Source organism: Cupressus sempervirens, chromosome 7 (assembly GCF_028749045.1).
Source record: "Cupressus sempervirens isolate cs-2001-9-10 chromosome 7, ASM2874904v1, whole genome shotgun sequence".
Taxonomy (NCBI): domain Eukaryota; kingdom Viridiplantae; phylum Streptophyta; class Pinopsida; order Cupressales; family Cupressaceae; genus Cupressus; species Cupressus sempervirens.
Window position 1 is genome coordinate 130,305,272 of NC_143124.1, and position 27,703 is coordinate 130,332,974.

Below are 27,703 nucleotides of genomic sequence, written 5' to 3' on the forward strand. Positions count from 1 at the left end.
TAGAATTTTGGCAAATAAATGACTACATGACTAAAACTTTTAGTCACATGACTAAAGGTGATCAAATTCTAGTAATATTTTGTAATTTATAAGTGACTAAATAAATGATTAATTTGGTCATTGGCTAAAATCAAAAGGATGGACCAATATAAGTGGCTAAATAAATGATCAAATAAATGAATAAACAATTGGTATCTAATATTTAGTCACCCAAACAAATGACTAAATGAATGGTCGATGAATTTTAAATCATACTAAAATATTCTTTAACTATGTATAAATTTTATTGCTCATTAATGGAGTATTTGTCCTAATAATACATCATTATTAGTTAACTTCCTTGTATGTCCTTGTTGTCACATAGGTTTGCACCCTTGTCCAAGGCCTATACACGAGGACAACCTAGTGAAACATGAAAACAACCTCCAAGCTGTGGGACTTGAACTACGAGGTTGAGTCTTCGGAGAAGGCCGGCTTCCTCTTACTGTCAGGGCGCACCTATCTATTCTCAGAAGGGAAACGGAGAAAGAGAGCACTAAAGAAAATCTACCTAGTCTAATCTAAGGCGGTGATGCACCAAAACAGAGTGTTTAGACTCATTTCTACCGATATATGCACTACGAGACTAGGGTAACATTCAAAGTCATACATTCATTCAGACTTATATTGACCAACAGCCACATACAGATCAGGAGACCAACTGAATAACACCAGGAACAGAAGATTTCACTTGTATATTATTCAATAGGCTAAAGATAGATACAGTATGTAGACCACTGATCTCAATAATACATCAATGAGAGGAAAAACTATACACATACACGTTGATGGCTGAAAGAGATGATATAGGATGTTTTATCTAGCTCAGAGACAAAGGGGTTTTACACTGCAAGTCTGCAAGGAATAGCAGAGAAAATCAGGAAGAGTCGACCCTAAGAACAAATCACCAAATTGCCTTTATAGATTAGGAATAACTGAAGATTTTTGCATTACATTCACTTCTCACCTACTGGCATTAAATTTCTATCCTGAGAATCCAATCAAAGATCTGATTGATCATGGCCTGCATACCAAGAAATCTGATATCCCTCTGAGAAAGAGCCTGGAGAAGACAGGAATGGTGCCACAACATTCTCTGACATGGTAGATGGATCGCCATGATGGATGGAGTGTCTTCCTGCGCTTGGCATTCATTCCGAGTTGGTAGCAATTAATCCCACTATCAGATTGTGGCAAAACTCGGATTTCTCATCACTCATGATTTGTGTACCCATCAGAATTGATCAGTCAAATAGGCTCGACGAGCCAACTGGGCCATGCAGGCCAATCACACCTTTGATTTCGCCACCCTAGCAGTCTCTTATGTTTGACTGGGCGCTTACCACCTTTTTCATGCGACTGGGCGCTATGTCGCTATCAAAAAAGTCTTCGAAGATCTCGATAGCACCATAGCGCCTAAGGGTTTCATCCTGACTGCGCCATCATACATTAACCATCACATCGACTGTAACAATTGCAATGACCACCAACCACCAACCGCCAATCGTTTTACTTATTGCGCTTCCAAATCTGGGCCACGAGGACACGAGGCGCACAGGCGCTAACCCGCTATCATAAAACTCACGCGGCTTCTCCATGGCGAGATAGATCCTGTTGCTGATCTCTGTAGATCTGAAGGTCACAAAACTTGACCTCCCGCGACCCTCCTTCTCTATTGATTCGCCAGGCCCGCTGATACGTGGCATCTCCTTGTTGGTCTATTGGTTGCTTAAATCTGACTGCACTGGTGACATGAAATGTGGTCCCGCCAGGACACATGGTGCACGGGCGCTATGTCGCTGACGTTAACTCCTGGGCAGTTCTTGATAGCGAGATAGCGCCAGTCGTAGATTCCTGCAGGTTCGACAATCGTGAAGACTCGCCATTCGTGCTGAGACTACGGGGCCCGCTGTATGCTGTGCACTGACTCATACACATGGCACTTCCCTATTTGGTTTGATGAAACACTAGCTGGTAACCCAAGACCTGATCCGCAGAGCGACCACGTGTCAGCTAGGCACCATGTCGCTATGCAGAAATCGAGACCAAATTCCCATAGCGCCATAGCGCCCATTGATAGTGTGCCCTGATATTTACATGTTTCCCCATCTGATTCGCTATCCTGACACTAAGCTGACAAATTACGCTGCAGAGTACCGACGAGACCCATCTGCCTGATCATTCCTTGCCACGGTGAAACCTTCCGTTTGGGCACTATGTCGCCAACAAAAAATGCATTGGTTTTCCATTGGCGCCATTGCGCCTCATCATTTTTTGAAACCTTTGAGCCGTGAAACTTGTTTGCCCGTTGCCATGAAACTTCTGACCTACCGTACTCTGCGATCTGTGACCGGACCCATCCCACTCGACACCATGTCTGCAACTGCATCGCGCTCTAGATGACACCTGGCAATCCTTGGTGAGACTTGGTCCTGTCGATCCACATCGCGGATGGTCGCAATGTCGCCATGATAAAATTTGTGCATCTCCGCCATAGCGAGATGGCCCCATCCGTTGGTGCGACCCAATTCGACGATCGTGAGGACTCGTCATACCTCGTGCTTCTGCCCTCCATGTCGATACACCTAGCATTGCCTTGAGACACGGCCCCACCTGACACCTGTCACCAGGGCGCGATGTCATTGTCATAACCCTCGTGCAACTCCTCCATAACACGATGGCGCTTACCGTTGATCCGAGCTAATCCAACGGTGGTGAACGTAAGCCCTGATTGTTTTAGCCGTGCCAACAAGAACTCTGACCTGGCACTCGTGGTTCCTTCTGATTTGTTGCCGCAACACTTGATTCTGCCCGTCGTTGGAACTCACCGTCGTGACTATTTCTGCCGGGCGCTATGTCGCTATGGAGATTTTCTAGCCGATATGCGATAGCGACATAGCGCCAAGGGCGTTAAGAACCTTTTTTGACTTGTGGAATGTTGGACCCAACCCTGCAACGTGTTTTCAGGGTGTCATCATGCTATAATAAATATCATGCATTTCCCTTATAGCGTGATGGCGCAAACCGTCAGTACCGCTTAGATCTGACGGCCATAAACTTGCAGGTCGAAACATTTAAATACTAATTTGAGACTAACCGTTGCACGAGCCACGCTTTCAAATTTAAATTCTTGGCGGTAAAACCTGAGGTAACACTTCTGGCGACTCGCAGGGGGCATGAGCCTGCTCAATGCATGACCAGTGCCTAAGAATGATCCATTTGGCCATGGAGTCGAAAAAGAGGGCCTGGAAGGTACAGAACCGAGAGTTGCAAGAAACCCTAACCCTTAATGAGGAAATCAAAACATTAAAAACCCTTGAACTCTGGCTCTGTCTCTATGACTTGGAAACAAAAACATGACCTCCTCAGCAACCTAAGACTTGTCAAAACTTCGGGAACTAGCGAATCAAGAGTGAGCCATATGCACGTGCACTTAATGCAAAACAGGAACAAACAGGAAGAAACTAAACTAACTATGTACATGGATTTACAACTTTTTAGAAACAAGGTTTCAGATGGATCCCATTGACTGGAATGGGCATAATTTCACCATTTGGCCTGCTTAGCTAGAACGGATTGGCCTGTTTGCAACTGGAGATCAGATAAGGGCCACTCCATAGTGGATCAAATTTGGAGTGCCTTCCTGGTTTTTCTCTTTTCGAGTCCCACTTGAGAACTAAATCTCCCTCTCTGAAGATTCTGGCCCTTGCCTTCTTATCAAAACTCTTCTTCATCTGTTGCTGGTGTATCTCTAGGGTTTGCATAGCTTTGTTTCTCTTTTCTTCTAGTTCAATCAATTTTGCCATTCTCACTGACATGGAACTACTTTCAACCAATTCCAGCTGATGAGCCAACTCCAAGGATGGGAATTCCAACGAGATTGGAAGTCTAGCCTCCCTACCATATACCAGCACAAAAGGTGAATTCCCAATAGATCTCTTGGGTGTTATCCTATCAGCCCACAGAGCAATCCTTAATTTTTTATGCCAGAACCTCTGATTGTCTTCTATCATTCTCCTTATGATTCTGATCATATTTCTGTTGGAAGGTTTAGCTAAACCATTACCCTGGGGGTAGTAATTTGATGATGTGCTCAGATAGATATTGTGACTCATTGCCCATGCACAAATCTAGGTTCCAACAAAAGATTTGGCATTATCTGAGATGATAGTAGAAGCAGCTCCAAACCTAGATACAACTCCATCAAGGAATTCAACAACTGATGGCTCTGTAGCATCCTTCAAGGCAATTGCCTCTGTCCACCTAGTGAAATAATCGGTGGCAGCCAAGATCCATTTATGACCTGCACTAGATGGAGGATTAATGGGGCCTATAAAATCTAACCCCCACTGAGTGAAGGGCTGATCCACCTGAATGGGATGAAGAGGAAGAGCTGCAAGTCTCTGTTTGCCTGAGAAAAAAGCACATTCCTCACATTTTCTCACATACCTATAACAATCATGGAACAGAGATGACCAATAATATCCAACCCTCATGGTCTTCATGGCGGTTGTTCTTGCAGAGAAGTGGCCACCATCAGGGCCATCATGAAGTTCTTTAATCATCCTCTCAACCTGATCCTCTTCAATACATCTCAACAGGGTCCCATTAAAATCCCTCCTGAATAGGATATCATCAATCACAACATAGGGAATGGATTGCAGCCTATATTGTCTTCTTTTAGCTCTATCCAATCCTTGAGGGTATCCATTCCCTGATAAAAAGTTCCTCATGTCATCCATCCAACTCCTTGGGGTATTAACATTTCTTTCCTCCTGCTGCTCTATAATTACCATAGCAGTCCCTTCATCTGAATCCTGACCTGATAACATTTCTTTGCATAATCCTCTCCCTCTTACCAATTTGGTAATCTGAATATCAACATCATATTCCATTACCCTGGTGATCCATCCAGCTCTCTTTTCACTGATGTCCTTGGTTAACAGGAAGTCTTTTACACTTGCATGGGGCACCAACAAATGGATCCTATTGTGGGATAAGAGGTGTCTAAATTTCTTCAAGGCTCTAATGACTGCAAGGGCTTACTTCTCAACAAAGCTATACTTATCTTCATATTCCTTGAGTCCTTCACTAAAGAAGGCTATGGGCTGCTCCTCATTCTTGTCATTTGTCTGAGTCAAGACAACAGAAACACTTGACTCACTACCTAAAGTGTAGAGGATGAAATCTTTCTCAAAATTTGTGTTCATGAGAGTGAGGGCTGATGTTATGGCTGCCTTGATTTCTTCAAAACTCTCCTTTCCCTCCTTGGTCCATGAGAAGACCATATCTTTCTTAAGCATGGTTGTGAGGGGTTTCACCATGATGGCAAGATTAGGAATAAACCTTCTTACAAAATTTATCCTACCAAAGAAACTTTTCAGCCCTTTCTTGTGTTTAGGGAGAGGAAGGGCAAGTATTGCTTTTGTTCTTTCTGGATCAATGGTCAACCCATCCTTAGATACAATGTGTCCTAGTAGTTTTCCTTGGCTTGTAGCAAAGACACACTTGGCTGGGTTGAGGGAAACCCCAAACTCTCTACATCTTAGAAATACTTGTCTCAAATGATCAAGATGATCTTTTACATTCTTAGAATATACAGTTATATCATCAAGGTATACTAAGACAAACTTGTTGATTAATCTTTTGAAAGCCACCTCCATTGCCTTTTGGAATGTGGCACCTGCATTTGTTAGTCCAAATGGCATCTTGCAATAAGCATAGGTGCCCCATTTAGTAGTAAATGCTGTCTTATATCTGTCAAATTCTTTAACCAACACTTGGTTATAACCAGAAAATCCATCAAGAAAAGAGAACCTCCTTGACCCACTGACCTTGGACAGAATTTTCTCCATAGAAGGGAGAGGGTGGCGATCCTTAAGGGAAGCCTAATTAAGATCCCTAAAGTCCACACACAATCTGATTTCTCCATTCTTCCTTACAGGGACCAGGTTAGCCACCCATGATGAGTGTTTGATAGGAAAAATTATGTTAGCTTCAATCAACTTGGATAGTTCCTTCCTCATTAAAGGTTCAATCTTGGGATTTACTGGCCTCTGTTTTTGCCTTACTAGTTTGACCCTATCAACTAAATCTATGGTATGCTGAAACAAACTAGGGTCAAACCCCTTTAAGTCATCATATTTCCAAGCAAACACATCATTAAATTCTTGACATAAATGAATGAAATTTTCTTGCTCCACTTCAGAACATACCTTCCCCATGTTAAGAGATTTTCCATCCGTTATTGTAACTGGGGCATGATCATCCTTTTCTGCAGCTAGATTCATTCCTTTGCCTCCTTACTGATCATCAGGATTAAAGACACTCTCCAAGGTAATGAGACCCTTGGGCAACTTGTTGGAACTGAGGTGAATGATCTGATCACCATACTGATCTTGTAGTCATGACTGATTTTTTTCTGAAAATTCTGCTTCATTCTGCGAGAAACTCACAATCTGCTCATCAGACTCAAACACTTGCCAATGAGTATTATTAGAAAGAATAGTAGGCCTTACTACCACCCTTATTTGTTACTTCTTCTCTTCCTCAAGATTCCTTGGCACATCATAAGATGCACCCACTACTGCAAGTCTATCAACATATTTGTTTTCTTTCCTAGGATTGCTCTGGATATTAAATGCTTGGAAACCCTCAAGAAAATCCCAGACTCTGTGTTTGTAAGACTTGAGCAGGCTATTTTTGGTGATATTCTGATTTCTCACTTGGTTCACTACCAAATCACTGTCTCTATATACTTTCAAGGCTTGAATTCCCCTCTTTTGGGCAAGTAGGAGACCTTGGATCAAAGATTCATACTCGGCCACATTATTGGTACAACTGAATTGGAGCCTAAAAGAGAAGTAGTATCTTATTTGTGTAGGAGAGATCAACATAACACCAGCCCCTAATCTATTTCTATTCCTTGAGCCATCAAAGTACATACTCCATATTCCACTTATGTCATCATTAACTCCAACAAGATCAGGAACTTGAGCCTCCTTCTCTATTATGCAATATGTACTAAGGCCTGTCTCAAGATTTTTTGACATAGGCTCAAAATGACATGTATTTGCCCACTCATCTAAGAAGAAATCAGGAATCTCTACTATGGAGGTGACAGGCTCATTTACTATGTCATTTTCTTCCATCTCCAAAATAGGGCAATTCATATTAATGAAGTTGGGGGTGTAGGGTTCAGTTTGATGAAGGGCCTGAGGTTCTGCTCTAATTGAAGCATTGGCCCCATATCTGGTCTTAAATGAAATATAAGACCAATCAGCAAATATGAATCCACCTATTTGGGCAGTGAAGTCTCTTGAAAGACAGATGGAAAAATAGGGCTTGACTTCAGCAACAGATATGTCTTGAATCACAGTACAACTAGGGCATGCATGTAGGGCCATTTCCACATTCCTAAGAATGCCTACGGTTTTGATAGTACTCCCATCTAGTTGTAACACATCCCTAATAATGGGCTCATTTTTCATTCCTAAAGCATCAGCAACATACCTAGGCATTATTGAGCTACTAGCCCCCGAATCTATGATGCAATTATGGACTAACTTGCCCCCTATAATCAGAGAAACATAGAATGGAGGAGGTCTAACCTTTTTATTTGTCTTCACATCACCTGATGGTTGTACTAAACTAGTGTCACTCTCCATGGTGGGTGACTAATCTTTGGGTTCAATCTTTTCCAATTCTTGCTGCAGCATCCTTTTCTGCATTGGTATGGTGGCAACTGCATCCCACATGGAGATGCTTACTTGGTTTTCTTCATTTGCTCCACTACACTAAAGGGTGCATTAGGAATTTTGGCAAAAACTTTCGGAGCTGTACCCATGAGGGGCATAGGGATCACTTGCATCCTCCTTTCTTGGACCTTGCCTTTGCTGTTGTGAAGTGTTTGTCTGCTCATTTTCTTTTTATGTATGAGGTATAACACTTTAAGTTGAGGCCTGCTCAGGAGAAAGGGGGGCAGTATATTCCATAGCTCTCTTCTTGCTTCTTGTGTTATGAGAAACAGAGTCCTGGTTTACATTACAATGCTCCTCCATCTGGTGATTCATAAAATAGCAATCACCCTGCCTCTGAACATATGAGGCCTCCTTGGGATGATCTTCCTTGTACAATTGCTTTACTATGGACTCCTGGGCAATTAGGGCCAAATAAGATTCTACCTTCTGACATAGGCAGTAGGCATAAGAATAGTTACATGAAGGACAAAAGTCTTCATCTTGGGCTAAGTTATTTTGAGGAACTAAAGCTCTATTCTGATTTGAGCTTGAAGCAACAACATGACTATTTTGCCTATTTTGATCAAAAGAGCTATTCCAATGATTAGGAGGCCTACCATCATGTGGGGCCTAATGTTGTAATTGGGGGGGCTTGCCACTTTGGGCTTGCTGCCTTTCTAAGGCCACCACCTTGTTACTCATTTTTTGTATTAGAGAAAAACTATCCTCTAATATCTTCCCTTGGTCCTTCAACTCCTTCCCCTACTCTTGCAATTTTTTATCCAGAGTCCTCTCTCTTTTATTTGTATTCAGCACTAGACCTTGGAGCATTTCCTTGAGTTCATCTTTTCCATTTGAGGATGTGGAAGCTTGGGGAACTGGAGTAAGGGCTTGTGACGTAGAAATCGTAGGAAGGGGGGCTATTGCTAGTTGGTGGTTGGGACCATCAGGAAAGAAAGGCATATGAGGCCTTGGAGCCAACTTTCCTCCTTGTATTAGGATGTTCTCAGCTTTTATACTTGTCTCATAAGCATTTGGTAATGTATCCCCTCCCATAGTTTGGATTGTAGTGGCAATGTCACTGTTGAAAGCTCTAAGGTAATGCAAGAAGGCATTACTAGGGGTAGGTTTCACTGTAGTAGGTATTCTATCCCATGTCTTTTGGAATCTATAATTAAAATCAGTCATACAGTCATGGGGGGCTCTTTTTATTGTAGTCAGCTACACTAGTAGTGACAAATGGTCACTCTTATCCTCGAAATGTTTACATAATCCTACTCCTAGTCCATCCCAATCAGTTATGGAACCATGAGCAAAGCCTCTATACCACTGTAATGCTTTTCCTTTTAAGGATGAGGCTAGAAGTCTGACGGCAACATCATCTTCTGTAATACCATGAATATTGCAAACATTCGCTACCTCTTGGATATGCTCTAAAGGGGAAATAGAAGTTTCACCAGTAAAATCAGGTATACTTTTTAGTGCAGATACTAGTATACCATGTCTTTTGGCTAACAACAGAGGACTTCCACCATTAAAGGTGGCAAAAGCATGAACTCTTGGCTGTGCCATATAAACAAGTGTTCTATTGATGAGTTTTGATGGCAATCTAGGCTGAGTTCGAACAGTAGGGGGAGTAGAGACAGATCTTACAGGTATATCAACTGTTATTCTACCCCTAACTGGTGATAATGAAGTTTTAGTCCTTCTTCTCCTAGGATTTGAAAGAGAAAGCTCTTGATATTGAAATTTACCTCTAGAAGACGCCCTTGTTTCAGTCCTGGGAATGAATCACTACAAACTTGGTCTGGAACCTGACTTTTTGATGTTCAGATTCGCCAAGTACTTGAAGAATTAGCCTCTTGAAGGCTTGAAAACTGAAGCCAGCACTACTTCTTCAGCATTTATCTCTAGAATTCTTTCTTCTTGACACCAGTAGACCTGAAATCTTCTGATATGAGTCCCACCGGGCATGCCAAAAACTGTTGTCACATAGGTTTGCACCCTTGTCCAAGGCCTATGCGCGAGGACAACCTAGTGAAACATGGAAACAACCTCCAAGCTATGGGACTTGAACTGTGAGGTTGAGTCTCTGGAGAAGGCTGGCTTCCTCTTACTGTCAGGGTGCACCTATCTATTCTCAAAAGGGAAAGGGAGAAAGAGAGCACTAAAGCAAATCTACCTAGTCTAATCTAAGGCGGTGATGCACCAAAACAGAGTGTTCAGACTCATTTCAGCCCATATATGCACTATGACACTAGGGTAACATTCAAAGTCATACATTCATTTAGACTTATATTGACCAGCAGCCACATACAGATCAGGAGACCAACTGAATAACACTAGGAACAGAAGATTTCACTTGTATATTATTCAATAGGCCAAAGATAGATACAATATGCAGACCACTGATCTCAACAATACATCAATGAGAGGCAAAACGATACACATACACGTTGATGGCTGAAAGAGATGATACAAGATGTTTTATCTAGCTCAGAGACAAAGGGGTTTTACACTGCAAGTCTGCAAGCAGTAGCAGATAAAATCAGGAAGAGTCGACCCTAAGAACAGATTACCAAATTACCTTTATAGATTAGGCATAACTGAAGATTTCTGCATTACATTCACTTCTCACCTACTGGCATTAACTTTCTATCCTGAGAATCCAATCAAAGATCTGATTGATCATGGCCTGCATATCAAGAAATCTGATATCCCTATGAGAAAGAGCCTGGAGAAGATAGGAACGGTGCCACAACATTCTTTGACATGGTAGATGGATCGCCCTGATGGATGGAGTGTCTTGCTATGCTTGGCATTCATTCCGAGTTGGTAGCAATTAATCCCACTATCAGATTGTGGCAAAACTCGGATTTCTCATCACTCATGATTTGTGTACCCATCAGAATCAATCAGTCAAATAGGCTCGACGAGCCAACTGGGCCATGCAGGCCAATCACACCTTCGATCTTGCCACCCTGGTAGTCTCTTATGTTTGATTGGGTGCTTACCATCTTTTCCATGCAACTGGGCGCTGTGTCGCTATTGGAAATGTCTTCGAAGATCTCGATAGTGCCATAGCGCCTAAGGGTTTCATCCTGACTGCGCCATCTAACGTTAACCGTCACGTCGACTGCGATGATTGCAATGACTGCCAGCTGCCAACTGCCAACCGTTTTACTTACTGTGCTTCCAAATTCGGGACCACGAGGACACACGATGCACGGGTGCTAACCTGCTATCATAAAACTCGTGCGGCTTCTCCATGGCGAGATAGCACCCGCCGCTAATCTTCGTAGATCTGACGGTCACAAAACTTGACCTCCCACAACCCTCCTGCTCTATTGGTTCACTGGGCCCGCTGATATGTGGCGTCTCCTTGTTGGTTTGTTGGTCACTTAAATTTGACTACACTGGCGGCATGAAATGTGGCCCCGCCAGGACACCTGGCGCACAGGTGCTATGTCGCTGACGTTAACTCCTGGGCAGTTCTCGATACCGAGACAACACCAATCGTAGATTCTCGTGGATCCAAAGATCGTGAAGACTCACCATTCGTGCTGAGACTATTGGGCCCGTTGTATGCTGTTCGACGAAACACCAGCTGGCAACCCAAGATCTGATCTGCAGAGCAACCACGTGTCAGCTAGGCGCCATGTCGCTATGCAAAAATTGAGACCAAATTCCCATAGTGCCATAGCGCCCACTGACAGTGTGCCCTGAGATTTACATGTGTCCCCATCCAATTCGCTATCCTGACGCTGGACTAAAAAATTGCACTGCAGAGTACCGACGGGACCCATCTTCCTGATCATTCCTCGCCATGGTGAACCTTTCGTTTGGGCGCTCTATCACCATCGAAAAAAGCATTGGTTTTCCATTGGCGCCATGGCACCTCACCATTTTTTGAAGCCTCTGGGCTATGAAACTTGTTTGCCCGCCACAATGAAACTTCTGACCTGTCGTACTCTGCGATCTATGACCAGACCCATCCCACTCGGTGCCATGTCTGCAACTGCACCGCACTCTGGATGGCACCTGGCAATCCTTTATGAGACTTGGTCCTGTTGATCCACATGGCAGATGGTTGCAATGTTGCCATGATAAAATTTGTGCATCTCTGCCATAGCGAGATGGTGCCATCCGTTGATGCGACCCAATCAGACGATCGTGAGGACTCGTCGTACCTCGTACTTTTGCCCTCCATTTCGATACACCTGGCATTGCCTTGAGACACGGCCCCACCTGACACATGTCACCAGGGCGCGATGTCACTGTCATAACCCTCGCGCAACTCCTCCATAGCACGATGGCGCTTACCATTGATCCGAGCTGATCCGACGGTGGTGAATGTAAGCCCCAACTGTGTTAGCCATGCCACTAGGAACTCTAACTTGGCACATGTGGTTCCTTCTGATTTGTCGCTGCAACACCTGATTCTGCTAGTCATTGAAACTCATCGTCATGACTATTTTCGTTGGGCGCTATGTCGCTATGGAGATTTTTTGGCCGATATGCGATAGCGACATAGCGCCAAGGGTGTCAAGAACCTTTTTTGACCCGCAAAATGTTGGACCCATCCTTGCAACGTGTCGTCAGGGTGTCATCGCACTATAATAAATATCGTGCATTTCCCTTATAGCGTGATGGCGCCAACCATCGGTACCACTTAGATCTGACGGCCAAAAACTTGTAGGTCAAAACATTAAAATACTAATTCGAGACTAACCGTTGCACGAGCCACGCTTTCAAATTTAAATTCTTGGCGGTAAAACCAGAGGTAACAGTCCTCTCAATCGATCTTGAACAAGAAATGAACTCAAAATCACCCCAATTTGCACTCAAAATCTATATATAAACTCTTGAAGATGAAAAAACCTCCACACACTCAAAAGAAAATTCCAAATCTATCTCTGTATGCAAATAATATTAATTATAATTAAGTATTTTATAATCTCAACATAGAATCACTATTAATCAAATTAATGTCATGTAATAACCATCTTTATAAAATATAACATTATTTTATTATAATTACATTTAATATATTAGTATTTAGTAAATAGTGAGAACCTCTATTAGATAAATATTAAATCTTTGAATAAAATTATTTAGTAATAAAAATAATAAATATTTACAATTTAAATTATATTTATCATTAATCTAGTTGATAAGGCTATTACCTCATGAAAGTTACTCTAAAAATTGTCACATCCTTGCCATCAACACTTCATTACTAGAATAGTTCAAGTCAAAAAAATTTGCCCAAACATATTTTGGGAGCCATCTATGAAGCTATAAAAAATAGAGAAGACCAATAGCAACAAAATATAGGGCTTGAGATGGAGAAAATAGAGCAGGTCAATAGCAGGGAAAATATATATCCCAAGAAATGAAGTGAGACAAAACTCCAACTATAGCTTTGTGAAAGTATGGAAGGATTTTTATTAGTAAGATCTTGTCTAGGTATAAATAGCATTGGGTATAAAGTCCTAAATAAATTTTGGAAGGTTGGTCCTTCATCTAAGAAAAATAGAATATGTAAGAGGCCACTAGTTGAGTGGTTAATGTTGTCACTTAGGTCTGCACCCTTGTCCAAGGCCTAGGCGCGAGGACGACCTAGTGAAACATGGAAACAACCTCCAAGCTATGGGACTTGAACTGCGAGGTTGAGTCTCCGGAGAAGGCCGGCTTCCTCTTACTGTCAGGGCACACCTATCTATTCAGAGAAGGGAAAGGGAGAAAGAGAGCGTTAAAGAAAATCTACCTAGTCTAATCTAAGGCGGTGATGCACCAAAATAGAGTGTTCAGACTCATTTCTGCCCATATATGCACTACGGAACTAGGGTAACATTCAAGGTCATACATTCATTCAGACTTATATTGGCCAATAGCCACATACAGATCAGGAGACCAATTGAATAACACCAGAAATAGAAGATTTCACTTGTATATTATTCAATAGGCCAAAGATAGATACAACATTCAGACCACTGATCTCAACAATACATCAATGAGAGGCAAAATGCTACACACACACATTGACGGCTGAAAGAGATGAAATAGGATGTTTTATCTAGCTCAGAGATAAAGGGATTTTACATTGCAAGTCTGCGAGCAGCAGCCGAAAAAATCAGAAAGAGTTGACCCTTACAAAATGTACAAAATCTGCCTTTATAGTTCAGGTGTAATTGAGATCTTTTACTACTGAAATGACCCTGTAACTACCTGCCATTGAGTCCCGTGGAAGACAATCATGGAAAAAATCTCCAAAAAATTTGATCTCTTTTACCAATAATGTCCTGAGAAGACTGAAAACGGTGCCATAACTGCGCTCCGACCTGATAGATGGATCAACGGATGGATGGAGTGTCATTCTGTGTTTTACATTTACTTCGGTAGGTCAAGATTGATCATGGAGATCAGATCGCATGACAAAATTGACTATCTTCGCTTCCTAGTTCATAAATTCGTTAAAGTCAAAAGGTCAACCGGGCTCCTTATGCGTCAACTAGGCCGCGCGGGCCAATTGCATTTCTTCATTTTGCCACCTGGAGGTCCTCCCATGGTTAACCACCCTTCATTGGACTAACTGTGCCACCTTGAATACTATCATGACTGTGACGGTTACACTAACTGCCAACCGCCATCCTAGACTGCGCCGACAGGACACGTGTCGACAAGGCGCTGTGTTGCCAAAATAACCCTTGCACATCTTTGCCATAGCGCGATGGCGCCTACCGTCGATCGGCCTCGATCCAATGATCATGGAGACTCATCGTTCTGAAACCTCTTTCCCTTATAAATCATTGGGCCTGCGACACATGTGGCACTTCCCTATTGGTCCGACGATCGCTTAATCCTTACTGTGCCAGCTGCATGAAATATGGTTCCACCAGGACATGTGGCGCACGGGCGCTATGTCGCCGACGTTAACTCCCAGGTAAGTCTCGATAGCGAGACAACGCTAGTCGTAGATCCCTGTGGATCCGATGATCATGAAGACTCGCCATTCGTGCTGAGACTACTGGGCCCGCTGTACGCCATGCACTGACTCGTACATATGGAACCTCCTTATTTGGTTCAACAAAACACTAGCTGGCAACCCAAGACCAGATCCATAGAGTGACCACGTGTCAGCTAGGTGCCATGCTGCTATGCGAAAATTGAAGTCAAATTCCCATAGCGCCATAGCGCCCACTGATAGCGTGCTCTAAGATTTACATGTGTCCCCATCCGATTCGCCTTATCGACTGCGCTTGCACAGTACCCGCTGGGACCCATCCGTCTGATCATTCCTTGCCACGGTGAACTTTTCGTTTGGGTGCTATGTCGCCATCAAAAAATGCATGCATTTTCCGTTGGTGCCATGGCGCCTCGCCGTATTTTTGAAACCTCCGAGCTGTGAAACTTGTTTTCCCGCCGCCATGAAACCTCTGACCTGTCGTACTCTGTGATCTGTGACCGGACCCATCCCACTCGGCGCCATATCTGTAACTGTACCACACTCTGGATGACACCTGGTGATCCTTGGTGAGACCTGGTCTTGTTGATCCATGTGGCGGATGGTCAACATGTCACTATGATAAAATCTGCACATTTTTGCCATAGCAGGATGGCGCCATCCGTTGGTGCGACCCAATCTGACCATCGTGGGGACTCGTCATTCTTCATGCTTCTGCCCTCCCTGTCAATACACCTGGCATCGCCTTGAGACACGGCCCCACCTGAAACGTGTCACCAGGGCGCGATGTCGCTGTCATAACCCTCGCGCAACTCCTCCATAGCGCGATGGCGCCTATCGTTGATCTGAGCTGATCCAACGGTGGTGAACGTAAGCCCTGACTGTGTTAGCCATGCCGACAGGAACTCTGACCTAGCACACGTGGTTCCTTCTGATCCATCGCTGCAACACCTGATCACACCGGTCATTGAAACTCGCCACTGTGACTATTTCCGCCGGGTGCTATGTCGCTATGGAGATTTTTCAACCGATATGCGATAGTGACATAGCGCCAAGGGCGTCAAGAACCTTTTTCGACCCACAGAACGCCGGACGCACCCCTACAATGTGTTTTCAGGGCATCATCGCTCTATAATAAATATCATGCATTTCCCTTATAGCGCGATGGCGCCAACCGTTGGTCTACTTAGACCTGATGGCCAAAAACTTGTAGGTTGTAACATTAAAACACTTATTTGAGACTAACCATTGCATGAGCCATACTTTCAAAATTTAAATTCTTGGCGATAAAACCAGAGGTAACACTTCTGGTGACTCGCACGGGGCATGAGCCTGCTCAATGCATGACCAGTGCCTGAGAATGATCCATTGGGCCATGGAGTCAGAAAAGAGGGCCCAGAAGTTACGAAACCAAGAGTTGCAAGAAACCCTAACCCTTAATGAGGAAATCAAAACATTAAAGAAATGTTGAACTCTGGCTCTGTCTTGTGACTTGAAAACAAAAAAAGGGACCTCCTCAGCAACCTGAGACTTGTCAAAACTTCGGGAATTGGCAACTCAAGAAGTGAGCCATGTGCACGTGCACTTATTGTAAAATAGGAACAACAGGAAGCAACTAAACTAACTATGTACATGGATTCACAACCTTTTCAGAAACAGGGCTTCAGATGGATCCCATTGACTGGAATGGGCAGAATTTCACCATTTGGCCTACTTAGCTGGAACGCATTGGTCTGTTTGCAACTGGAGATCAGATAAGGGCCACTCCATAGTGGATCAAATTTGGAGTGCCTCCCTGGTTTTGCTCTGTCTGAGTCCCACTTGAGAACTAAATCTCCCTCTCTGAAGATACTGGCCCTTGCCTTCTTATCAAAACTATTCTTCATCTGCTACTGGTGTATCTCCAGGGTTTGCATAGCTTTGTTTCTCTTTTCTTCTAGTTCAATCAACTCTGCCATTCTCACTGACATGGAACTGTTTTCAACCAATTCTAGCTGATGAGCCAACTCCAAGGATGGGAATTCCAACGAGATTGGAAGTCTGGCCTCCCTACCATATACCAGCACAAAAGGTGAATTCCCAATAGATCTCTTGGGTGTTATCCTATCAGCCCACAAAGCGGTCCTTAATTTTTTATGCCAGACCCTCTGATTGTCTTCTATCGTTCTCCTTATGATTCTGATCATATTTTTGTTGGAAGATTCAGCTAAACCATTGCCTTGTGGTTAGTAATTCGATGATGTGCTCAGATAGATATTGTGACTCATTGCCCATGCACAAATCTAGGTTCCAACAAAGGATTTGGTATTATCTGAGATGATAGTAGAAGGAGCTCCAAACCTAGATACAATTCCATCAAGAAATTCAACAACTGATGGCTCTGTAGCATCCTTCAAGGCAATTGCCTCTATCCACTTGGTGAAATAATCGGTAGTAGCCAAGATCCATTTATGACCTGCACTAGATGGAGGATTAATGGGGCCTATAAAATCCAACCCCCACTGGGTGAAGGGTTGATCCACCTAAATGGGGTGAAGAGGAAGAGCTGCAAGTCTCTATTTGCTTGAGAAAAAAGCACATCTCTCACATTTTCTCACATACCTATAACAATCATGGAACAAAGATGGCCAGTAATATCCAGCCCTCATGATCTTCATGGCGGTTGTTCTTGCAGAGAAGTGGCCACCATCAGGGCCATCATGAAGTTCTTTAATCATCCTCTCAACCTGATCCTCTTTAATACATCTTAACAAGGTCCCATTAAAATCCCTCCTAAATAGGATATTATCAATCACAACATAGGGAATGGGCTGCAGTCTGTATTTTCTTCTTTTAGCTCTATCCAATCCCTGAGGGTATCCATTCTCAGATAAAAAGTTCGTCATGTCATCCATCCAGCTCCTTGGGGCATTAACATTTCTTTCCTCCTATTGCTTTGCAATTACCATAGCAGTCCCTTCATCTGAATCCTGACCTGAAAACATTTCTTTGCATAATCCTCTCCCTCTTACCAACTTGGTAATTTGAATTTCAACATCATATTCCATTACCGTAGTGATCCATCCAACTCTCTTTTCACTGATGTCCTGGCTTAACAAGAAATCTTTTACACTCGCATGGGGCACCAACAAATGGATCCTATTGTGGGATAAGAGGTGTCTAAATTTCTTCAAAGCTCTGATGACTGCAAGGGCTTGCTTCTCAAAAAAGCTATACTTATCTTCATATTCCTTGAGTCCTTCACTAAAGAAGGCTATGGGCTGCTCCTCATTCTTGTCATTTGTCTGAGTCAAGATAGCAAAAACACTTGACTCACCACCTTAAGTGTAGAGGATGAAATATTTCTCAAAATTTGGGTTCATGAGAGTGGGGGCTGAGGCTATGGCTGCCTTAATTTCTTCAAAACTCTCCTTCCCCTCCTTGGTCCATGAGAAGACCATATCTTTCTTAAGCATGGCTGTGAGGGGTTTCACCATGATGGCAAGATTAGGAATAAACCTTCTTACAACATTTATCCTACCAAGGAAACTTTGCAGCCCTTTCTTGTGTTTAGGGAGAGGAAGGGCAAGTATGGCTTTTGTTGTTTCTGGATCAATGGTCAACCCATCCTTAGATACAATGTGTCCGAGTAATTTTCCTTGGCTTGTAGCAAAGACACACTTGGCTGGGTTGAGGGAAACCCCAAACTCTCTACATCTTAGAAATACCTGTCTCAAATGATCAAGATGATCTTTTACATTCTTGGAATATACAGTTATATCATCAAGGTATACTAAGACAAACTTTTCGATTAATCTTTTGAAAGCTACCTCCATTTCCTTTTGGAATGTGGCACCTGCGTTTGTTAGTCCAATGGGCATCTTGCAATAAGCATAGGTGCCCCATTTAGTAGTAAATGTTGTCTTATATCTGTCAGATTCTTTAACCAACACTTGGTTATAACCAAAAAATCCATCAAGAAAAGAGAACCTCCTTGACCCACTGACCTTGGATAGAATTTGCTACATAGAAGGGAGAGGATGGTGATCCTTAAGGGAAGCCTGATTAAGATCCCTAATGTCCACACACAATCTGATTTCTCCATTCTTCTTCCTTACAGGGACCAGGTTAGCCACCCATGATGAGTGTTTGATAGAAAAAATTATGTTAGCTTCAATCAACTTGTATAGTTCCTTCCTCATTAAGGGTTCAATCTTGGGATTCACTGGCCTCTATTTTTGCCTTACTAGTTTGACCCTATCAACTAAATCTATGGTATGCTGAAACAAACTAGGGTCAAACCCCTTTAAGTCATCATATGTCCAAGCAAACACATCATTAAATTCTTGACATAGATGAATGAAATTTTCTTGCTCAACCTTAGAACATACCTTCCCCATGTTAAGAGATTTTCCATCAGTAATAGTAACTGGAGCATGATCATCCTTTTCTGCAGCTAGATTTATTCCTTTGCCTCTTGTCTGATCATCAGGATTAAACACACTCTCCAAGGTAATGAGACCCTTGGGAAACTTGTTGGAACTAAAGTGAATGATCTGATCACCATACTAATCTTGTAGTCTTGACTGATTTCTTTCTAAAAATTCTACTTCATTCTGCAAGAAACTCACGATCTGCTCATCAGACTCAAACACCTGCCAATGAGTATTATTATCAGGAACAACAGGCCTTACTACCACCCTTATTTGTTGCTTCTTCTCTTCCTCAAGATTCCCTAGCACATCATAAGATGCACCCACTACTGCAAGTCTATCGGCATATTTGTTTTCTTTCCTTTTAATGCTCTAGATATTAAATGCTTGGAAACCCTCAAGCAAATCCCAAACTCTGTGTTTGTAAGACTTGAGCAGGCCATTTTTGGTGGTATTCTGATTTCTCACTTATTTCACTACCAACTCACTATCTCCATATACTTTCAAGGCTTGAATTCGCCTCTTTTGGGCAAGTAGGAGACCTTGGATCAAAGATTCATACTCGGCCACATTATTGGTACAACTGAATTGGAGCCTAAAAGAAATGTAGTATCTTATTTGTGCAAGAGAGATCAACATAACACCAACCCCTACTCCATTTCTATTACTTGATCCATCAAAGTACATATTCCATATTCCACTTATGTCATCATTAGCTCCAACAAGATCAGGAACTTGAGCCTCCTTCTCTATTATGCAATATGTATTAAGGCCTGTCTCAAGAGTTTCCGACATAGGCTCAAACTGACATTTATTTTCTCACTCATCTAAGAAGAAATCAGGAATCTCTACTATGGAGGTGGCAGGCTCATTTACTATGTCATTTTCATCCATCTCCAAAATGGGGCAATTCATATTAATGAAGTTGGGAGTGTAGGGTTCAGTGTGATGAAGGGCTTGAGGTTCTGCTCTAATTGAAGCGTTGGCCCCATATCTGGTCTTAAATGACATATAAGACCAATTAGCAGATATGAATCCACCTATTTGGGTAGTGAAGTCTCTTGAAAGACAAATGGCAAAATAGGGCTTGACTTCAGCAACAGATATGTCTTGAATCACAGTACAACTAGGGCATGCATGTAGGGCCATTTCCACATTCCTAACGATGCCTATAGTTTTGACAGTACTCCCATCTAGTTGTAACACACCCCTAATAATGGGCTCGTATTTCATTCCTAAAGCATCAGCAACACACCTAGGCATTACTGAGCTACTAGCCCCCGAATCTATGATGCAATTATGGACTAACTTGCCCCCTATAATTAGAGAAACATAGAATGGAGGAGGTCTAACCTTTTTATTTGTCTCCACATCACCTGATGGTTGTACTAAACTAGTGTCACTCTCCATGGTAGATGACTGATCTTTGGGCTCAATCTTTTCCAATTCTTACTATAGCATCCTTTTCTGCATTGGTATGGTGGCAACTGCATCCCACATGGAAATTCTTACATTGATTTTCTTCATTTGCTCTACAACACTCAAGGGTGCATTAGGAATTTTGGTAGAAACTTTGGGAGCTGTACCCATGAGAGACTGAGATGGAGCAACATAGGGATCACTTGCATCCTCCTTTCTTGGAACTTGCCTTTGCTGTTGTGAAGTGTTTGACTGCTCATTTGCTTTTTGTGTATGAGGTATAACACTCAAAGTTGAGGCTTTCTTAGGAGAAAGGGGGGCAGTGTGTTCCATAGCTCTCTTCTTGCTTCTTGTGTTATGAGCAACGAAATCCTAGTTTACATTACAATGCTCCTCCATCTGGTGATTCTTAATAGAACAATCACCCTACCTATGAACATATGAGGCCTCCTTGGGATGTTCTTCCTTGTGTGATTGCTTTACGGCAGACTCCTGGACAGTTAGGGCCAAATAAGATTCTGCTTTCTGACATAGGCAGTAGGTATAAGAATAGTTACACGAAGGACAGAACTCTTGATCTTGGGCTAAGTTATTTTGAGGAACTAAATCTCTACTCTGATTTGAGCTTGAAGCAGCAGCATGACTATTTTGCCTATTCTGATCAAAAGAGCTATTCCAATGATTAGGAGGCCTACCACCACTTGGGGCCTGATGTTGTAATTGGGGGGGGGCGTCTTACCACTTTGGGCTTGCTGCCTTTCTAAGGCCACCACCTTGTTACTCATTTTTTGTATTAGAGAAAAGCTATCCTCTAATCTCTTCCCTTGGTCCTTCAATTCCTTCCCCTGCTCTTGCAATTTTTTATCCAGAGTCCTCTCTCTTTTATTTGTATTCAACACTAGACCTTGGAGCATTTCCTTGAGTTCCTCTATTCCATTTGAGGATGTGGAAGCTTGGGGAACTGGAGTAAGGGCTTGTGACGTAGAAATTGTAGGAAGGGGAGCTATTATTGGTTGTTGGTTGGGAACATCAGGAAAGAAAGGCATAGGAGGCCTTGGAGCCAACTTTCCTCCTTGTATTAGGATGTTCTCAGCTTTTATAGCTATCTCATAAGCATTCGGTAATGTATCTCCTCCCATAGTTTGGATTGTAGTGGCAATGTCACTGTTGAAAGCTCTAAGGTAATGCAAGAAGGCATTACCAGGGGTAGGTTTCACTATAGTAGGTATTCTATCCCATGTCTTTTGGAATCTGTAATTAAAATCAGTCATACATTCATGGGGGGCTCTTTTTATTGTAGTCAGCTGCTCTAGTAGTGACAAATGGTCACTCTTATCCTCAAAATGTTTGCATAATCCTGCTCCTAGTCCATCCCAATCAGTTATGGAACCATGAGCTAAGCCTCTATACCACTGTAATTCTTTTCCTTTTAAAGATGAGGCTAGAAGTCTGACAGCAACATCGTCTTCTGTAATACCATGAATATTGCAGACATTCGCTACCTCTTGGATATGCTCTAAAGGGGAAATAGAAGTTTCACCAGTAAAATCAGGTATACCTTTTAGTGCAGATACTGGTATATCATGTCTTTGGGCTACCAACAGAGGACTTCCACCATTAAAGGTGGCAAAAGCGTGAACTCTTGGCTGTGCCATATAAACAAGTGTTCTATTGATGAGTGTTGATGGCAATCTAGGCTGAGTTCGAATAGTAAGGGGAGTAGAGATAGATCTTACAAGTATATCAACTATTATTCTACCCCTAACTGGTGATAATGAAGTTCTAGTCCTTCCTCTCCTAGAATTTGAAAGAGAAAGCTCTTGATATTGAAATTTACCTCTAGAAGACACCATTGTTTTAGTCTTAGGCATGAATTACTGCAACTTGGCCTGGAACCAGACTTTTTTGATGTTCAGAGTCGACAAGTACTTGACGAATCAACCTCTTAAAGGTTCAAAAACTAAAGCCAGCACTACTTCTTCAGCATTTATCTCAAGAGTCCTTTCTTCTTGACACCAGAAGACCTGAAATCTTCTAATATGAGTCCCACCGGGCGTGCCAAAAACTGTTGTCACTTACGTTTGCACCCTTGTCCAAGGCCTAGGCGCGAGGATGACCTAGTGAAACATGGAAACAACCTCCAAGCTGTGGGACTTGAACTGTGAGGTTGAGTCTCCGGAGAAGGCCGGCTTCCTCTTACTGTTAGGGTGCACCTATCTATTCTGAGAAGGCAAAGGGAGAAAGAGAGCATTAAAGAAAATCTACCTAGTCTAATCTAAGGCGGTGATGCACCAAAACAGAGTGTTCAGACTCATTTCTACCCATATATGCACTACGGAACTAGGGTAACATTCAAGGTCATACATTCATTCAGACTTATATCGGCCAACAGCCACATACAGATCAGGAGACCAATTGAATAACACCAGAAATAGAAGATTTCACTTGTATATTATTCAATAGGCCAAAGATAGATACAACATGCAGACCACTAATCTCAACAATACATCAATGAGAGGCAAAACACTACACACACACGTTGATGGCTGAAAGAGATGATACAGGATGTTTTATCTAGCTCAGAGACAAAGGGATTTTACACTGCAAGTCTGCGAGCAGTAGTCGAGAAAATCAGAAAGAGTCGACCCTTACAAAATGTACAAAATCTGCCTTTATAGTTCAGGTGTAACTAAGATCTTTTACTGCTGAAATGATCCTGCAACTAACTGCCATTGAGTCTCGTGGAAGACAATCATGGAAAAAATCTCCAAAAAATTTGATCTCTTTTGCCAATAATATCCTCAGAAGACTAAAAACGGTGCCATAACTGCGCTCCGACCTGATAGATGGATCAACAGATGGATGGAGTGTCATTCTATGTTTTACATTTACTCTGGTAGGTCAAGATTGATCATGGAGATCAGATCAGATGACAAAATCGATTGTCTTCACTTCCTGGTTCATGAATTTGTCAAAGTCAAAAGGTCAATCGAGCTCCTTATGCGTCAACTAGGCCGCGTGGGCCAATTGCATTTATTTATTTTGCCACCTGGAGATCCTCCCATGGTTAACCACCCTTCATTGGACTAACTGTGCCACTTTGAATACTATCATGACTGTGACGGTTACACTAACCACCAACCACCATCCTAGACTACATTGACACGACACGTGTCGACAAGGTGCTGTGTCGCCAACATAACCCTCGCACATCTCCGCCATAGCGCAATGGCGCCTACCGTCGATTGGCCTCGATCCAACGATCATTGAGACTCGTCATTCTGCAACCTCTTTCCCTTTTAAATCACTGGGCCCGTAGCACATGTGGCACTTCCCTATTGGTCCGATGATCGCTTAATCCTTACTGCGCCAGCTACATGAAATATGGTTCCACCAGGACACGTGGTGCACGGGCGTTATCTCGCCGACGTTAACTCTTGGGTAAGTCTCGATAGCCAGACAGCGCCAGTCATAGATCCCTGCGGATCCGACGATCGTAAAGACTCACCATTCGTGCTGAGACTACTAGGCCCACTATATGCCGTGCGTTGACTCGTACATATGGCACCTCCTTATTTGGTTCGACGAAACACTAGCTGGCAACCCAAGACCTGATCCGTAGAGTGACCACGTGTCAGCTAGGCGCCATGTCACTATGTAGAAATCGAGGTTAAATTCCCATAGCAACATAGCGCCCACTTATAGCATGCCCTGAGATTTACATGTGTCCCCATCCGATTTTCCACGTTGACTACGCTTGCATAGTACCCGTTGGGACCCATCCGGTCTGATCATTCCTTGCCACGGTGAACTTTTCGTTTGGGCGCTATGTCACCATCGAAAAATGCGTGGGTTTTCTGTTGGCGCCATGGCGCCTCGCCGCATTTTTGAAACCTCTGGGCCGTTAAACTTGTTTTCCCGTCGCCATGAAACCATCGACCTGCCGTACTCTACGATCTGTGATCGGACCCATCCCACTCGGCCCCATATCTGTAACTGCACCACACTCTGGATGGCACTTGGCAATCCTTGGTGAGACCTGGTCTTATCGATCCATGTGGCTGATGGTCACCATGTCGCTATGATAAAATCTGCACATTTCTGCCATAGCGGGATGGCACCATCTGTTGATGCGACCCAATTCGACGATTGTGGGGACTTGTCATACTTCGTGCTTCCGCCCTCCATGTCGATACACCTGGCATTGCCTTGAGACACGACCCCACCTGACACGTGTCACCAGGGCGCGATGTTGCTATCATAACCCTCGCGCAACTCCTCCATAGCGCGATGGCGCCTATCGTTCATCTGAACTGATCTGACGGTGGTGAATGTAAGCCCTGACTATGTTAGTCGTGCCGACAGGAACTCTGACCTGGCACACATGGTTCCTCCTGATTCGTCGTCGCAAGACCTGATCACGCCAGTCGTTGAAACTCACCGCCGTGACTATTTTCACCGGGCGCTATGTCGCTATGGAGATTTTTCGGCCAATATGCGATAGCGACATAGCGCCAAGGGCGTCAAGAACCTTTTCTGACCAGCAGAACGCCGGACCCACCCCTACAATGTGTCGTCAGGGCATCATCGCGCTATAATAAATATCGTGCATTTCCCTTATAGCACGATGGTGCCAACCGTTGGTCTGCTTAGATCTGACGGCCAGAAACTTGCAGGTTGTAACATTAAAACACTTATTCGAGACTAACCGTTGCACGGGCCATACTTTCAAAATTTAAATTCTTGGAAGTAAAACCAGAGGTAATAGTTAACTTAGATTTTCAATTCAATCCTCAACTACCTTAGGCTTTTCGACAAATATTATGGACCCTTTATGAGATGGGAGTCATACAACTTTCTATTATAATGGCTCATCTTTGTGAGAAGACAATTTACATAGAATTAATTGTACAAAACCATAACTTGTGATAAATAGGAAATACTTCACAATGGACAACTAGTGATGCAATTATCTAGAAATGGAATATGAATAGTAAACTTCCACAGTACTTGGTATTGTGTATCCAAAATAAGAGAGCTTGTTTCGTCATATTATGTTTCCATTGTAGTCTACATAGGGTCAATTAAAAATAGTTAATATTGATTGAAATTAAGAAAAAATCTAAATCATATCCATTCAATTTAGCCCAATCTGAATAAATCATTTTCAAGTTATAGTCTCTGCACCAAGGCCCAGTTTTACTATCATAAATGAGAAACAAAACTTGTGACATTGCCTAGGGCATCCAATATCTTTCCCAAGACAATTTCAAATTACACAAAATGAGTTTATCAAGTTGTAACCATATACGAATATAGTTTCATAATATCTTATCCATTAATTATTTCAATGTATAAATCATTATGAGAGAACAAATCATTGTTTGCAACTCCATTGGAGGCATAAAAAAACATCTTTTTGCTAAACTGTCCACAGCTTTCCCAAATCTACATACAATTGACTCAAACCAAAAGGGAATAAAAGTGGATTCACATATCTTTCCAATGAATCCATTTAGGTTCTCAAACTTTTCCAAATGCTTCCATACCAAACCCTTCAATATGATGGGATTCTCAAATCTACAAACAACCACTTTCACCAAAATACACATAACTTATTCATTTTTCCACATAATCATTCCAAAAAAAAACTAAAATGAAGCTTATTCATCTTAATTTAAACAATAAACACTTTGTATGATATTTCTAGGCTGTAGTGGTCCATACACAACCTAGACTCAACATAAATATAGTTAACACCAATCAAAACAACACATTTTGAAGACGTTGATTGATTCAAAATGATCTTCATCTTTCCATTCATTGTTTGGAACAAACATACAATGATTTTATTCTAGTTGGGGTACTTTATAACTTCCCAACCACCCTTTGAACCAATAACCCTACCCTTTACAACATAATTGCACCTTTTACAATGTTTTATGCATTTCGTGCAATTTTGCATTACAATTTTTTTATGTCAATGTGACAAATTTGAAAATTTAACTCCAAACTTAATAAATATTTGCATGGACATTCAATTACCCTAAAATAAATTTTAATAGCTATTTTACATCCATTTTACCATTTATTATTCATTCTTTCATATTCTAACCTTCTTGACCAAATTAGGACCTTAACAAGACAATATTAACAATGCCATACAAATGGCTTCACATAGCCTTACTTATGATTCAAATAGACTCCTAATACATTGAAAACACTATAAAATTCACAATACAAATTCTATCCTCTTGTAACCTCCTAGTATTCCTTTCTACTCAGGTGCTCCTACACCAAATAATTTACAATTGAAATAAATATATCTAGGAGTTGGCCTATGTCGTAATTTTTATTTTTTTCCTTTTGAAGATCAAGTAAATAATTTTCCTTACACTCAACAACAAATCAAATCATATATGGTATTTATATTTATTATTAATTTTTTGAATTTTTCATCATTACATTATAAAAATCAAATTATCAATACACTTATTAATCAATTCACATTATATTTTTAACATTGCTATATTAAATTAATTCAACATTGTTACGTTAATTTTCTCAAAATTACATGATACAGAATAATTTATCTTAAAAAAATCTCCTCCTTGCACTTATATTTAATACTTTATACTATTAAAAAATTGTAATATATTTCACCTACAACATAATATGGGGACTTAAACTCTCCTGGAGCTCTTGTTATAGATTCTCTCAATTATTGTTCACAAAAGTTTGAAAAATGATAGCATATGTACTAATAGTAATTACACAAGTACTAATAGTTTCAACCATTTTTTAGCTTGATTGGTTCATGTATACAAAAAGTACTGTATTTTTGATGAGTGCTCATCTGGGTATGAACATAATGGGTTATGGTTGAACATTTGAAAATGACACTTTTAGACCACCTCACACTCCACAAGTTCTACAGTGAGCTTCGTAAATGTGGAAAATCTAAAGGGTTAGATTTAAGCTCTTCACTCACCAATGGCGCTTCATTGAAAAAATTGACAGATTTTAACATATGGATTAGAAGTCTTAGTTGCTCGAAGTTAGCTTGGGCGACTACTTGGTTGTCTCCCCTAGCTCTATAGTCCCTCTCTTTTGGGGAAAATAGAATA

General features: G+C 42.0%; 1 pseudogene; it reads left to right on the top strand.

Annotated features, from left to right (window-relative positions):
* The first annotated feature begins 15,909 nt into the window (after positions 1–15,909).
* LOC149545840 (disease resistance protein Roq1-like) overlaps positions 15,910–27,703 on the top strand; it is a 57,632-nt pseudogene continuing 45,838 nt past the window's right edge.